The sequence below is a fragment of the Cygnus olor genome, chromosome Z (assembly GCF_009769625.2).
Source record: "Cygnus olor isolate bCygOlo1 chromosome Z, bCygOlo1.pri.v2, whole genome shotgun sequence".
Classification (NCBI taxonomy): Eukaryota; Metazoa; Chordata; class Aves; order Anseriformes; family Anatidae; genus Cygnus; species Cygnus olor.
The window spans coordinates 46,879,957-46,895,570 of NC_049198.1; the positions used below are offsets into that span (position 1 = coordinate 46,879,957).

Genomic DNA, 15,614 nt, shown 5'->3' on the forward strand with positions numbered 1-15,614 from the left:
GTTTTGAAAACCGCTTTAAAGGAAGCTACTAGTTCAACTGACATTAGTTCTCTTCAGTAAATACATTGTATTGTATACACTTACATGATATTAACTTATTTTTTCCTCCAAACTGTTCCAAAGCTTTGCAAATTAAAAATAGACCTGTAGGAGGTATCTGGATGACTTTTTCCTTACACTTCACAAATATCATCTACAGAGGTGAAGAGACCTGATCTCATGGGAAATGAGCAAGCCTGCACAGCCACGTAAAATGGTATGTGAAGCATATGCAGTGCACAAGCTGATGATAACAAAAAGACTATACACTCTTCTGCTCCTCTCTAAAATAAAGCTGCATTTGCCACTGATGGTAAGTAGCCAGGATGTTTCTTGCTTCCTAGTTATAGGATACTGCATTCCTTTTGGTAGGTTACATGGATGGGGGGGGCAAACATTAGTAACTAGACCTGCAGTTGAATGCATTCTTTCTCCTTTGCCTTATTCTTTATTCCTGCTCTCATAAAAATAAATAAATAAACTCACAAAATAATTAGGATATTGATACAAATAATTTTTTTGCACTTGGGAACAAATTAGCATTTGATAGAGACTTCATTTGTGAGTGATTGTTATTGTATGTATGAAGGCCAAATTACCAGAACAAGTTAGATACTCAGAATTTGCCTCCTTCGCAGCCACAAAATATTTTGTCACTGACCACAGAAGCTATCATTTCATATTTCACATTTGCAGGGAGAATCACTTGGCAGAACTGAGATGAAGTCACTAGAGTGAAGAAACCACAGTATGAATTCTTGTTGCGTGTTGTAGAACGACATGTACAGTGGGAAGAGAAGGATGGACAATTGCACATTTCTTCTGAGTTGGTTCACCCTACTCATGTAAGCCATTAGAGTGCTCGCTTGTGTTCTGTAGCATATGGTCCCAAACTGTTTTGTCACTATTTGACAAAGAAAAAGCTGTGCACGTATTTGTTTGCATGACCATATGGTACGTGCCTGATAGGCGTAGCTGAGAGCAACAGGGAGAGCTGGAGTTTGGCCTGAGCTTGCCTGGAAATCCCTGATAGAGTTTGGATGAATTCCATTTGCCATGTGTGTCTGCTTTCGTAACAAACATAATGAAAACACTTTAAAGAAAATGTAAGTTCTCACGTGGTTTGAGCTTCAAGGACAGTGTTCCCACAGTCATTTTACAAGCTCAAATAAGTTTTAACTGGTGCACTATCTTTATTCAAAAAACTAATTCCACACCTGATCTTTCTATTCCTATGATGTAAGCAGCACAGAAAACATTATTGCAGACATTACTTATATGCTCCATGTTTGCAGGATTAGCCTTTGGCTTTTCTTCTACAATTGTTATTACAACAGTGGAGAAGTATATCCCATAGTATCCGGTTAAAAGGCATAAGAAGTCCAGCTAAATGGCTAGGACATTGACCAAGGTACAGGAAGTCCATGAGACTGGTCACACTGATAAATGTTAGAGAATCACTTAATAAAAAACAATTTTGGAGAAGTCACTCAGAGAACAGTGCTACATATGCTATTCTCACACTCGTACCTGCACATTTCTGATATTTTTAATGAAATCAGCAACTATGAAAATTAAATCAAAAAATAAGTTAAACACTCAACAGAAAACTTTTTCCTCTTACAGGAACAAAGTAGTATAATTTTTGAACCATGCTTTTAGATTACTATTTATGATGATTTAGATATAAGTTATATTGAGATACATATATGTGTACTAATAGTAAGCCTCAATACATATCTTGAAGAAAATATTTCACCTCTTCCTTTTTTTTTTTTTTTTAAACAGGCACAGAATTCATCTCCCTTCTTGCTGTTGTTTGCACCTCAACACACACAAATGTATCAAACAGTATTGCTACAGAAGCTGGCCCCCCACAGAATAAGCAGATCTGACAAGCATTCATGTAATCATCACTCTCGATAAATGGAGATCATCAAGGGCATTTCTCATCTCTAGAACTAAAAGAAGCATTAACTCAGCTTTTCATTTATTTCATGAGGTAGGATGCACTCACAAAAATAGAGCTGATTTTCCTGACTAGTAAAATCATACCCTCCTGAAGGTCTGAGAAACATATGATGTCTTTAGACTGATGCCTTCTCAATCCCCTCAGTCATAGAAACTGAAAGGAGCAGGAATTTTCATCTCTCTTCTCTATCAGTTATTCCTACAGGTAAAACAATTAGCGAAAGACTTATTAAAGCTTAGAATGTGAATAAGGGACAGGATGTAATTTCTTTTATACGAATTAAGCAATAGCTTGAATGCCTGAATCAATCAATTTAATTTAGAGCTAAACTAATCCTTGAAGTCATTATGATTACACTAAAGAGTGAACTTGGCATTTGGCCTTTCATACCCCCAAAATGAAACAGAGGTTCTTTTTTCATGCAATTGTCATTAGCATTTGATGTAAGCTGTACTGAAATACTTCTATTTATTTTAGTAGTTAATGTCAGCCATCATCCTGGCACTAGAATGCCAGTCCTGTAAATAACATGCAAACAATTAAAATCATAACTATTTAACTTAGATAAATCTCAAAACAACGTCCTTCTTGTTCTGGCTGTCAAGCTGGAACACCAACAGTCAGAAATTTGGCAGATTTCAAAGTAAAAAGAAGTTGTCTAAATGTCCTTAATCACCTAAGTTACTTGTTGAGTTCATACAGAACTATAAGTCCGTTACCCAAAACCTCAGCAGTAGGATATTAAGTACTGCAGTACACGCAAAGCAACACTGAAAATTCATTACTCCAGTCAAGATGATATGAAAACTGTCAGTGGATGTAAACACCACAGAGTGGTACATAAGACGGGATAAAGTACAGTTCAATTTGAAAATAAATCAAAGGTTTCCAAGTAAGCACAAAACTATATATTGTTTTATTTTGAAAGGTCAGCATCTAGACATCAAAATGTCCAAAACTGAACTGAAATAGGAGTTTAAAAATCAGCAACCAACGGGTACCAACTTCAAAAAAAAGTCTGTTTTTGTTGGGTGGGGGTGGGGAGCTGGGGGAGGCAGTGCTTGGTGGGAGAGGCAGGGGTTTTTTTAGTTGGTTGGTTTTGTTTTCTTTTCTAAAACTAGCCTTAGCTAGAGAAGAGGCTGTCTTCAACATTGGCACACCGGGTTCAGGGCCACATCAAAGAGGGATCAGAATTTGTATGCTGTGTTCCCAAGTGCACTTAAGAGTTCTCCAGATGGGAGACATCTCATTACAAGCTTGTCAAAAGTGCATCAAAGACTGCCTTGGCTTTGAAAAAAAAATAGATGGATATACTCAAGAAAGAGGTAAAATCTGTCAAAAACTAGAAGCAGGCAGCTCTTATTGCTTAGGCCACAAGCATGAATTTTCTTGCAATTCCTGTGCCTTTGCAGTCACAAAGCAGCCCTGAAATGGACAACAAACTTAGTCAAGAGAGCCAAGCTAAATACTCTGCAGTCCTGCACTAGGGATCCATAATGTGGTAAAGTGAAATTCCTCTCCTTCATTCTTCTCTCCCCACACTCAGGGGCACATATGGCATACACACATAAGGAAGCAAGAGCTACCATGGGAAGAACTTCAAAGATAACACACAAAGAGTAATGGGAACATGTTTACAAGTAAAATTCATTTGGTGTTGCTGTGTTCGATGGCACAGAGCAGATGAGTGCTGCTGGCTTTCAGTATATGATCCCAACTGTTTTTCCTTTGGTCTATAACACTTTGAGGAAGACAGTCTGCCACATTTTTCCGTTCTCCCAACTACATTCTGAACTTCACACTTGTGAAAAGTAAATTCAGCGTACTGATGAATTTTCAAATGTCTGTGCCTGAGCAAATAGTTTATTCTGTAGCATTCACAGACCATTGTACTTACTGAGTAAGAACCTGAGAGTGACGTGAACTTGAACACAAGCATGAATACAACTGCTTAGCAGATATACACACAAAATTAATGGGCAGCATATATAAAGACTTGGGACTAAAATACACCAAGGAAGATATGATTACAAAGAATTCTACATTTAAAACATTTTAAAGACTACATAAATTCTTTTCTCCCCAGAGAGATATGTAAAGCCAGTCAGCTGGAATGGAAACATCATCTGGGTCCCAAAGTCCCACATGGGCCACTGAAGTTCTCTTCTATTAAAAAAGCAAGTAAAATTATTTTAAAATACATTTTTTGTTACATATAATTGCAAGCTTGCACTATGACTGGTTCAGCTGGTTTTGATTTGCAACACTGCTACCCATTTTATACCCATTGTCCTTTTGTTTCACTTTCTCTTGGTCTATGTACCAGTCCCATAAATAAAAACAACAACAAAATTGAACAATGGAATATTTCTGCTCACTTAAAGACAATTTCTACCTCTTCTTGTTCCCTTTTACTGGAATCAGAACAATTTGAACAGCTGTTCACTACACAACAATAAAAAGCAGTCTACATTTTTCTTATCCCTCTTATATAACTTTTGTTGTTACTAAAGTGAAGTTTTAAATAAGTAATTATCCTGTCTCATCTATACAGTTATGGTCTTCAAATTCTACAAACAGAAAGAAGTTATCTAAGCATATATTTCCCTTCATTAAGGGAAATTTCCCTTCATTTCCCTTCATTTTTCCCTTCATTATCACCCCTTTGACATTCTGTGCCTTTCATTCACAAAAGAGACATGACAGGATTGGAGATTAACAATAATTAGGAAAAAAAAAAAAAAGATTCCTACTTAGTCTTAGGTTTAAACTGCAAGCTCAGTCTGATCCACCAAGGAAGACAGGAAATTGCATCAGCCCAGGAATACATTAAATAGTTCTCCTGAATGAAAAAGTCTTATCTCCCTATATTTCACAGGTAGAAGAAAAGGGACTGAAGGAAAGTATGTTGTTTCGCCCTTTAGGGAAACAGATTTTTTATACCCGGTCAGCTACTTTGGTGGCATCATATCCATTTCACATCAGGGATTCTAAGAATATGCATCCTGGTTTGAGTTCCATTTATGCAACCAAATTTTCACATACTGGAGTCAAAACCTCTGATCTGGGATCAGTCTGCTTTCTTCACTTCGAGCAAAGACTCAAGGATGGATTATTAGATCAGTCACTACTGTTTTCCCATAACAGCTGTAACATAACCAATATATAGGAACAAAAGTGGGTTTTCTATCCTATTTTATTGTTCAGAAACTGCTGAGCCTAAGGTTTTGATGGAGGTTTACCTGACTCGTGTAATATCAGCTGCAGTGCTACACAAGTGTTTACCTGCCTCTCATGAGAACCTTTTAAATGAACGTTCCTTGACATCTTTCTTTCCCAAGCTACCATAACAGCAGCAGCAGCAGCAAACTTCTTACAACAAATCTGTAATTAAATTAAATAGCACAGTTAAATTAGACTCAGATGCTCTGAGCTATTGCATAGACTTGATGATATCTCTGAGGCACCAGTACCGTTTTTGTGGAGAAGAGTTCATCTAAAAGGCCTCAGCATATGCCAGTTGTTGCCTTGTGCAACAGCTAACATTATGCAATGCTGGACCGACAAAAGTCAGACCCTGAGCAAAACTGTCCTTTGTCAGGTTCTCAGCAAGCACAGGCCAGCATGCGGTGCCAGGAATCAACCCAACTAAGAAAAATAGGAAGCGGAGGAACAGAACAGCTCATTTCCAACTCAGAGTTGAAGGCCTCTGGGAACATCAAGGATAACTGGGGAAAGTCTGAACAGCACTTTTACTGTCTGTAAGTTAAGGATAATAGGAAAAATAAAGACAATGCAAGATAATATTATTTCTGTGTGTGGTTGTTTCTGAAGTACTCAATATTTATAGCAGTTAAGTCAGATGAGAAGGCATAGTGTGATTAAGCAGAAAAGCCCCTGTAATGTCTGTAATGTAAAACATATGAAGGTGGTCTATTTAAACTTCACATTTCTACACTTGTATAGCTTTTAATTCTACAGGAAGAGGGGAGAGACAGCATAGAAAATAGTACTTTTGAAAGGGTATGAAAGGAACCAGCAGACTTTTGTTACATAGTGACTTACAGTGCACAGGGCTGCTCATGTGAAAAAGAACGTGAATAGAGCAAACAGCTTCTGAGACACACATGGCCCTAGAAATAAAACTAACCAAACAAATGTATATGGGAGGAATGACTGAAACATAAGAAATAATTTATTCCATTGTAAAATGGGGGGAGGAATGGATTTTCTTTTAATGTATATTGGGTATGCATACATTTTAATACTGATGTACCACACACATAATTTTATACCAATGTGTATATATTATTGAAGTGTTGGAAGAACATTACAAGATTTTCTATTGCAACCAACCACCCATAATAAATCTACAATTTTGCAAGTCTCCCCCTCCCCCCCCCACCCCCCTTTTTTTTATATATGTATTCTTTGGAAGCAATGCAGAAATTCATTAAAGTAAAATAAAGGAAACAATAATGCAGTAAAGAGAAGAAGACTTGAAATGGAGTTCTGCACACATCCATTATATTTCCAGTTTCTGTTTATATTTGGAATTTCACAAAGTTATCTATTCATTTATTTACAAAAATAAAAATCCAACAATTTAGGCAATATACATATACATTCCTCAGATACAACAATACTGAGTTGATGCTACTGTTGGAAATGCAATATTTGCTCTTTGTTTTTAGTTTTTACCTTTAGCATGTTAAATAACAGAAAAGAAACAACTGTTGGTAAGAATCCCAGGCCAAAGACTATTTAAAACTTTATCTCTTTAGCATTGATAGTAATAACAACAAGACTATGATGTTTAAGACTTTCAAGTCAGCCTTCCTTCCACCTACAATAAACTCCATGGGGTTTGTTTTGTTTACTTAGTTGTAAAAAAGGTCAAGCTGACTTCTAGGACTACTGGAAACCATAGCATTTTCAACTTTCATTAGCATTAGTGGGAATTACATACCTGTATGCTGGTAGGATAAACTCCAAAAGAATCCATTTTTAAAATGAAAAAGCAGATTTAAAGACAGATTTCTATCAGTGCATTTTACATGACTATGCAAGGATTTTGATTTGATCCACACTCAACAGGGGTGCCTGTTATTGAAACCATGTGGTATCTGCTTGGTATGTAGGGTATATAATACTGCTGCTGTCAGCATTTGCTTTAAAATCTGATGCAATATATTATAAAGAAGATTTGAACAATCATAACTAAAATTTGTTGGGAAGACTTGAAACAAAGGATTGAATAAAGTTCAAAACTTATGGAAACAATAAAATCTGAAACGTTATAAAAAGAAACTTAGTATCCACATGGGAACTATTCTACAACCTTCTTGGCAAATTTTAATCAGACATGCCTAACAAAAGTAATGTAACTAACTTCTATATAAACAAAAACATGCATACCTTCCAACAAAGGGATTAAACATTACAGTTAACATTTTTTAGGACTACCATATATAGGAAAACTTGGTGCAATTGATGGCACTGAGCTTTTAGAAAAATGCATAGCCAACTAGCAGAATAATTTCCAATATGTATCTGCTTATCGGGTCATCTTTCACGATTTTCCAACACGAAGACTATATTTACATTAGCACTCATGACATAATACTATCAGTTTTATTCCATCTAGATTTATTTTGTCTTATTAAACCATGCTTTAAACTTTTCTGTCTAAAACACATACACTGATAATCACAACATACAGAACAGCCTGTAATATTTAAACTTACCTAAACATTTTTGCTATCAATAAACATGCATGTTACAACAATTTGGTACTTAGACAGGTCTGCCAGAAGTTGTGGAGGAGTTCAGATCAAACAATGGTTTCCCAAAGTGATCTAAAGCTTTACTGTAAATTACATAGCACACATTCTGAGGAAATAAGACTTGAAAGTAGAGATTTGTCTTATAATAAATATTTTGTACTACATAATCTACAGCTTCAGAGGTTTTCAAAATCTTATGGAAACAAACATATGCAACCTTAAGTTAAAGAACCTGTGTTAGCTACTTTTAGAGGTGAAGAAACTAAACCCATGGGGACATTGACCAAAGTTTTATAGAAATTGTGAGAGTATAAGAAATAAAACCTGCACCTCAGATCAGGATACAAAAATTCAGAAAACTTTTTCTTCAGTCTGTGCTTCAAGAAGACTAGCTTCATCTTTATGAAAATTCTTCATTCTCTATTTAAGCAGTGAAGCCTTCTCTGCTAAACTTGATCTGCGTTAGTTCTAACATCCTGAGAGCTACAGTAATTGTTGAATGCATGGGAAGGAAATTTGAAAAAAAAAAAAAAAAAAAGCTAAATATTTGACTCTGCACAATTTCAGTTTGTGCTTTCAGGTCATATTTCTAACCCTACAACTTGTAACAATAGTTACCCACTACAGAATAATGGAGTTATTGCAAAACACTAAAGCAAAGACAACTCGGAGAAATTCTTACTCTGCTTTCAAGAGATGTAAGACTTTGTCTTGCACTGAGATTTATCACATGTAGTGGCCTTCTGGATGGCAGCACTGAATACAGGTCTTACATTGCATATAAAGTTTTATTCCTTTGTACTATCAGCACAGAGCAATACCACCTCTGCCAGAGCCATGAGAAAGTCTTCGGAAAGCATTGTGTACCGCCTAAGATGACCTTGTGATTCTCCTGTTGAAACTCAGACTTTTAAGAACCACTGATGTAATTGTCTCTCAGCAACAAGGGTGATGAAGGTAAAGGCCTTGTTTCTCTGCTGATAAATTAAATAATATAAATTAAAATCTATCAGTGAGTATATTTACCAGATGCAAAGAGATTTAAAGAGTGATATGGAAGCATGAGAGTGCATCTTACTAGACAGCATATGTTACTTCCAAAGATAGAAAGAACTACAAAAAAAAAAAAAAAAAAAAAAAGATATTTTGGATAGTAAAATGTATTCTGAATTATTTACTGTGACAATAAGTCAAGAAATAACACTAGCACTACAGGATTTGACCATTAAAGTAGTCTGGTGTCTGTTGGTTCCTTTTCCATGTTCAAGACCATCAAGATCATAAGAAACAGAATGAATGGCCTTAATGGAGGTAAAGCCCTCTTTCTTAAAGTTTTTCAATAACTTGCTGTAGGCAGCAATCTAAGAACAAGTTCCTGGCCCAGACAGACCTCAGTCTGATCCAGTATTGTTAGTCTTTTATTAATTGTATTCAGTGGAAGTTTTCTAGTAACTTTCTAGTAGCAGCAAAATTAGACTCTGCCACCAGCGATTGAGATGTACTATGATTCTATGAAGCAAAATCAAGAATGGTTTGGATTGGAAGGGACCTTAAAGATCATCTAATTACAAACCCCCCCACCATGGGCAGCGACACCGCTCACTAGACCAGGTTGCTCAAAGCCCCATCCAACCTGGCCTTGAGCACTTCCAGGAACGGCCTTTTGAGATGCTTCCCAAAATCATCTTTCTTTAAACAGCAAGATTGGTGCAATTATTAAAACATAAAGAAAAATATGAAAAAGTTCATGACTACAATGAAATGTCATATACTACCACAATAGACAAACGTTTTTCAGTGTCACAATAAATGGAGTATCCAGATTTGATTATGAATACAACAGAGTTTAGACTGAACTGAGGATGTAGAAAATGCAAATTTAATTTTTTTTACTATTATAAGTCATGTTCAGTATTACTTTTCAGAGTATAGATTTCACTGCAAATCATGAAAAACAGACTTGGTTTTTTGAAGGGACATGTTAGTATTAACCAAGGGTGAAGGTTCTGGTGATGCTATGTTGAACTGTTCTGCTGGCAGAAGAAAAAATGCATCTGAACTTTACTTGTGTCACCCTATCTATCCTACTGATTGACATGCACTTATTTCCTCTTCTATTTGGGTTCAATGTAGCTACGTGTAATTGTCAAAACTTCCATATAACTGTACAGAAATGTACACAAAAGGAATAAATCAAAGTAGAAAACTCAAATATTTTGCTCAATTTTATCAATGACCAAACTTCAATTTCAGTTTTCAATTCTCTCCATCTTTATAGAATACTGATTAATTTTATAAGAGAAAAAGATTGTTTATTAAAAAGTAACGATGAAGCGACAGTACAAAAACATCAATGTATTGATAGCAAACTCAAATGTTCTTTATTCAGTGCCTCATTCTTAGCCTAAAAAGCCAGCTTCCAAAGCAAAAAAGGAACAAAAAATTGGGGGGATTTTGGACTTTGTCCTAACAAATGTTTCTCCCACCTACGGTACATCTATGCTACTTGTGTAATATAGTGGGTATTTATTCTTATGTTAGATAGATAAATGTCAACATTAGAGCACAAGGTTTATTAAAAAGAGATGTTGTAGGGGTTATATTTATCACAAAGCTCAGAACCATCAGACATGGTAACAGAACACATAGGTCATGTAGAATATAGCAGCAACTTTCTGGTCTTTTTGAAAACTGCTTAACACACCACTATACGGTCGTATAGCTGTCCAATTTGCTCTTGATGTAAGGCAACACATGCAAAAGTAGTCACTGAATTTAAAGATACAGCTTTCATAAGTAACCATTACTATCCAGAACCACAACTCAGTCAAACACCACAAAGAAAATTTGTACAATGTGAACAGAATACTCCTAAAAGATTGAAAACTTACCTCATCTCAGTTGTCAGTTCTGCACCAGTAGCACACATCTCCTCATTTGTTTGCTATGAGGGACCTACACCTTCAGTTTTATCCCTAATACAAAACACTTACTGTTTCAATACATCATTCCTTATATCCCAGCTCTCAGTATTCCTTTGTCATTTCTGTTCACCACAGTAAGCCACTTAGGGATAAGTATTCTATCCACAGGAGGACAAAATTTGAGATCCACTTAGGGATAAGTATTCTGCCCACGGGAGGACAAAATCCAAATTCAGAGTCTATCAGGTATTTCAGAATACTAGTTTGATGAGTCTGAGCAATGAGTCCTTACAGAAGAGTCCAGTCCAGTCAGATGGATTCTGTGAGTGCAGTGAACTGGTCAAGTCTTAAACTTCCATATACTCCCAGTACTCTACACTCACAGGTACTCTACCTTCCCAAACACTACAAACCAAATACAAATCCTATATAAGTGTAGAAGTTAGTATTAGGCATCTACCAATGTGATCTGTACAAATCTCAATGCTGCCTTAATTTCATTTTTATCGTTACAGATCATCTTTCAATGCAGGGACTTCAGAAGTTTGGGTGGTGGTGGTTCTTTGTTTTGTTGTTGGTGGTTTATTTTTATTTTTTTAAAATCACAAGCATTGGGAAGAAACTACAATTGAAGCCACAGTTTGAGTATAAATAATGACTCAGACAACTGTTTTTTATTTTCATTTTTGTTTTCACTGACTGAGAATGTAAATTGAACTTTAGTGCTATTGTGCTTTGTTCTCCCTCTCTGTGAAAATGTGTTCTGCATTAAAGTGCATGGATAAACTAGAACAGCTCCAAATATCACCCTTCAGCTTTTGTATAACACAAGAGCAAAGAAAAGATAGAGAATGTGGTTTTATGACCAACAGATGGTGTAATTGGTATCATAGATGTTTTTATGTCAGGGGGTCGTAGGTTCATTCTCCATCTGGAGCCTTCTCAGATCTGCTGTATAGCTAAATGATTAAAGAAGCCATATTGGGTCAAAAACACAATCACCTGCCTGAGGGTAAATGTATTGCTTTCTTGATCTTGCTGTTATACTACAGTTGCCTTCCATAATACCATTCTCAAGTCAATCAATGCAGCAGTTAGTATGAACAGGATTCAACAAAATACTCAATATCAACTTGTTCATACCCTTCAAGACTCCAAATAATGTTTGACAAACCTCACAAAAATCTTTTTTGCCTACCTGAGCTATTTAACTTTGACTGTTAAATAATAGGCCAAAACCCAGGGAAAAGGAGAAAAGTTTGCTGGACAGACCTTTAGAAATTCAGTTCTGATCAGTAGGCCAAGCTAGCTCACATGATCCAGTCAGAATTAGAGACTTGTGTTTTCTGATGGTAAAAAGCACCATTAATACTCAATACAGTTGTTTTAGCTACAGTTTCCCATTTAGGATCAGAATATCCACAAAAATGCTCTAACCATATAGTAAAAGGGTCATATACAGTGTACTTGTCTAAAAGGGTGTCAGACAAAAAACAATAATTGGTACACACGATGAGGTCACCAGTTTACTTTTCTTATAGGGGTATTAGCAGCAGTAAGCGCATAAAATGAGTGAAACCACAACTTTAACACAAACCAATACATTCGATTCCCTGATATATTATTTCTACATCTTAGTTTTATCCTTACGCAATGCACCAAACTTGACTGGGATACCTCATGATTTGACTACGCTCTACAGTAATACTGATGCCAGAAAGCTTACCTGGCTAACACTGAAAATAAGTAAAATGTCTCTGTCTAACACTCATGCAAATTAACGTATTTTCTCACCATTCCACTGCAAAACATGCTGTTATACTTCACAAACTCTGGAGTAAAGCAATCCTATGCCAGACAGAAACAGTGGTCCAGCATATGAACATTAAAGATAACAATACTTGTACAAATTGTAAGTTTTTCTCTATTGAGTGTCATATACTCACACATAAATAAACAGTAAATTCAAAATGTCTTTCTGAATTCAAAACACTCCTATGAACTGTTTTAAGGATTTCCCTGTGGTAATGAGACATTGCTGTTTATTAGTACTTTAATACAAGCTTTAACACAATTTTAAAACTAATATTAAACACATTAATAATGAACTGGTTTATTTTCAAAATTTAAATGCAAACCCTACAGTTTTAAGTGAATGCAAACATGAGGACATATTGTCATCTAACTTCATCATTGACTTTGAAAGTTTCTCTTTGCCTATATGACTGAACCAACAGCCTGCTAGACTTCTGCAATCACTTGCTGAAAATTTCCCTAATAAACACAAATTCCTGTGTCAGGCAGAATTCCAAAATCAGAAAGTTAAGGTGCAGATAACGTGACATTATTTGTTCCTTTTTGCAGATCCCTAAACAACATATGTACAGCATACACACATGTACAGTATATATAATGCATTATAGACACTGTATATACACATACATTTATATAGTATCCATATTAATAAGCAACTTCTTTCTGAAGACAAATATAAGTTATCAGAAAGCAGTTGCTTATTAACGGCATGTGAAGTTTTAACTGCATATTCTTTAAAACATGTTCTTGCATAGATGGTGTTTGCATTATATGTGTTTATTGGTATAAGAAAAAAATGACATACAATAAAGGAACAACAAAAAAGTGTATTTTCTCTCTCACATACACAAAAAAGACCCACATATTTCTATTTCTTTTCACTTATCAGAAAGAGGGAAATATTTTCCTTTAACAATGAAAGCATTTTGTCTGCTGCAGAGCACTTTTCCTGATCTTCTCTACTATGGGATGGATAACAAATACCACATCAATGTAATAACATAAATTTACATTAATTTCTGTATAGTTATTTCAAGTGGATGCAGCATTTATGAACATAAATAACTGTAGCTGACCACACGTATTTATGCTGGCCACCAAGAATATTGCCTAGACATTGTAATGCCCCTCAGAAGGAAACATCATCAACATAAGTAGTTAACAGCTAAGAAAATTAGTCAACAGCCAAGAAAACAGTTTATTTTTTTGTTAAGTAAGGTATTTTGTATGACTTCATGTAGCCTCTCATATATTGTGTTCCTTGATTACTGCTCAGGAACACCGCACAGCTTCATGTAGGTCTTGGAGAGCTCCCATATTGAAAACTCTACAAACAGGCAGAAAACTGCAAATAACGTGAATATATTGTAAGACTGTTGTCAAATGCAGCCAGATACTCCTACACTGAGAAACCTAGAGCTTGCTCTTGCGAGAACTACAGTAATTATCTCATAATGTCAAGGTACTTTCACAAGAAAAGTGGTAACAAGAGTACAGGACCCACGCTTTGGAGAAATCTTTTTGAATCTTTGGAGAAAACCTTAATCCCATTTAACTTCTGGATTCTTTTGGTAAGTACATGAGCATATGAAATAATCCATTGGTCTGGAAGTTGCTGTTCTAGGGTCACCTGTAATGCAGATGTTTCAAAGTTCTCTTTGCTATTAATGCCTGGCAAATGCAATAATGCTTTTAAAGAGTAAACATATATTGCGATAAATGTAAAGAGTAAACAAGCAGGATTAATCAATGGCTTTTAAAGTTTATGTACTATTGAAGCGGCTATTGACAGAGCAGCTAGAACAGAAAGTCTGTCTGCACAGTGAGATTCTACGGCTCTACTTGTCTCCTCAAATCCATCACTACTGCCTTAATGGATGATAAACACACCAAGGTGTATACTAACAACCTAAGACTTCTGAGGCTACTCCTGTTTACCAGAAGTAAAGGATGGTGCCAGTCCCTTCATTCTCTGAGTAAGATGTTAAATGATTTGGATAGCATGAAACTTGTACAATGCCCATCAAAAGTCCCATAATGAACTACCCCAAAGGCAAATTTTGCTGTTATTTTTTCTGTGACAACAAAAATTTCTTTAACAATGGGGTAACTACACATCTCTTGCCCCATTGGCGGCACAAAAAGTATCTGTAGACAAAGCAGTACAATATGCTGAACCCTTTCTTTTCTAATGCTAAAGGTTGAAATAGCCCAAACTTGTTTGAACCTTGCCATTTAATACCAATTCTTAGCTCTGCTCAAGACTGTTTAGAGGTCCATTTTCTTTTTAACCCAGCTGTTTTCAACACTTTCAGTCCAGCATACCAAACGTATTCATAGAAAGATGTATAGATACATAATATATTCCCTTTGTCATCACACATTGCAGTCTGCTTCCACATTGCCAACAATATATATAACTTTATTCATTTTCTAGTTTCTATAAGATTTCACGGTTGTACCTAATTTTGCTGTGAGGTCAGCCACTACCTGACACTAGATCAGCCACAATAAGCCACTATCACACACTTAGGATTCTTTCCTTATGAACGCAATTTCTGATATACAGCAATTCCCAGTATTCAGAATCAAGCACACCGTTCTCCGATGTGCATTGTTACTCCCTAGACTCATTGTTACTCCCTAGACTTGGTGGACAAACAATGGGTAGGCAACAATTCTGGTAATAATTAACTTCTGAAACCCATTATTAATGATAGGTAGGACCCTGCTGTTCATTTTTTTCCATTGCATCACTTTATATTCTTACATCTTATTACCTTATTACTTATTGTTAGTGCTTAACAAGCACTTAATGAGCTCTTTATGCTTCATGTATTACTGTAATTATTATTTCCATTTTAAACCTGTAGCTCCAACATACCTGATACTGCAGCTGTGATATTTTACCTGTACTTAATTCTACGGTTTCAAAAAACAAATTACTAAGACAACAGAACTCTTTCTGTGCTTAAAAAATGTCCACTGATAGCTGAGTAACTATACGGTTCTCCAGACTTCAAACTGCTCTTTAAACCTCAAGTAAAAATATATTGTACATTGCACATCATTCACCGG

General features: G+C 35.7%; 1 long non-coding RNA gene across 1 annotated transcript; it reads left to right on the forward strand.

The window, feature by feature from the left end:
• Window positions 1–1,028: 1,028 nt before the first annotated feature.
• Window positions 1,029–9,450, forward strand: LOC121061866. Its single transcript, XR_005815307.1, has 3 exons — window positions 1,029–1,038; window positions 7,048–7,057; window positions 9,315–9,450. It is a non-coding gene; the product is annotated as an uncharacterized LOC121061866 (long non-coding RNA).
• Window positions 9,451–15,614: the final 6,164 nt, after the last annotated feature.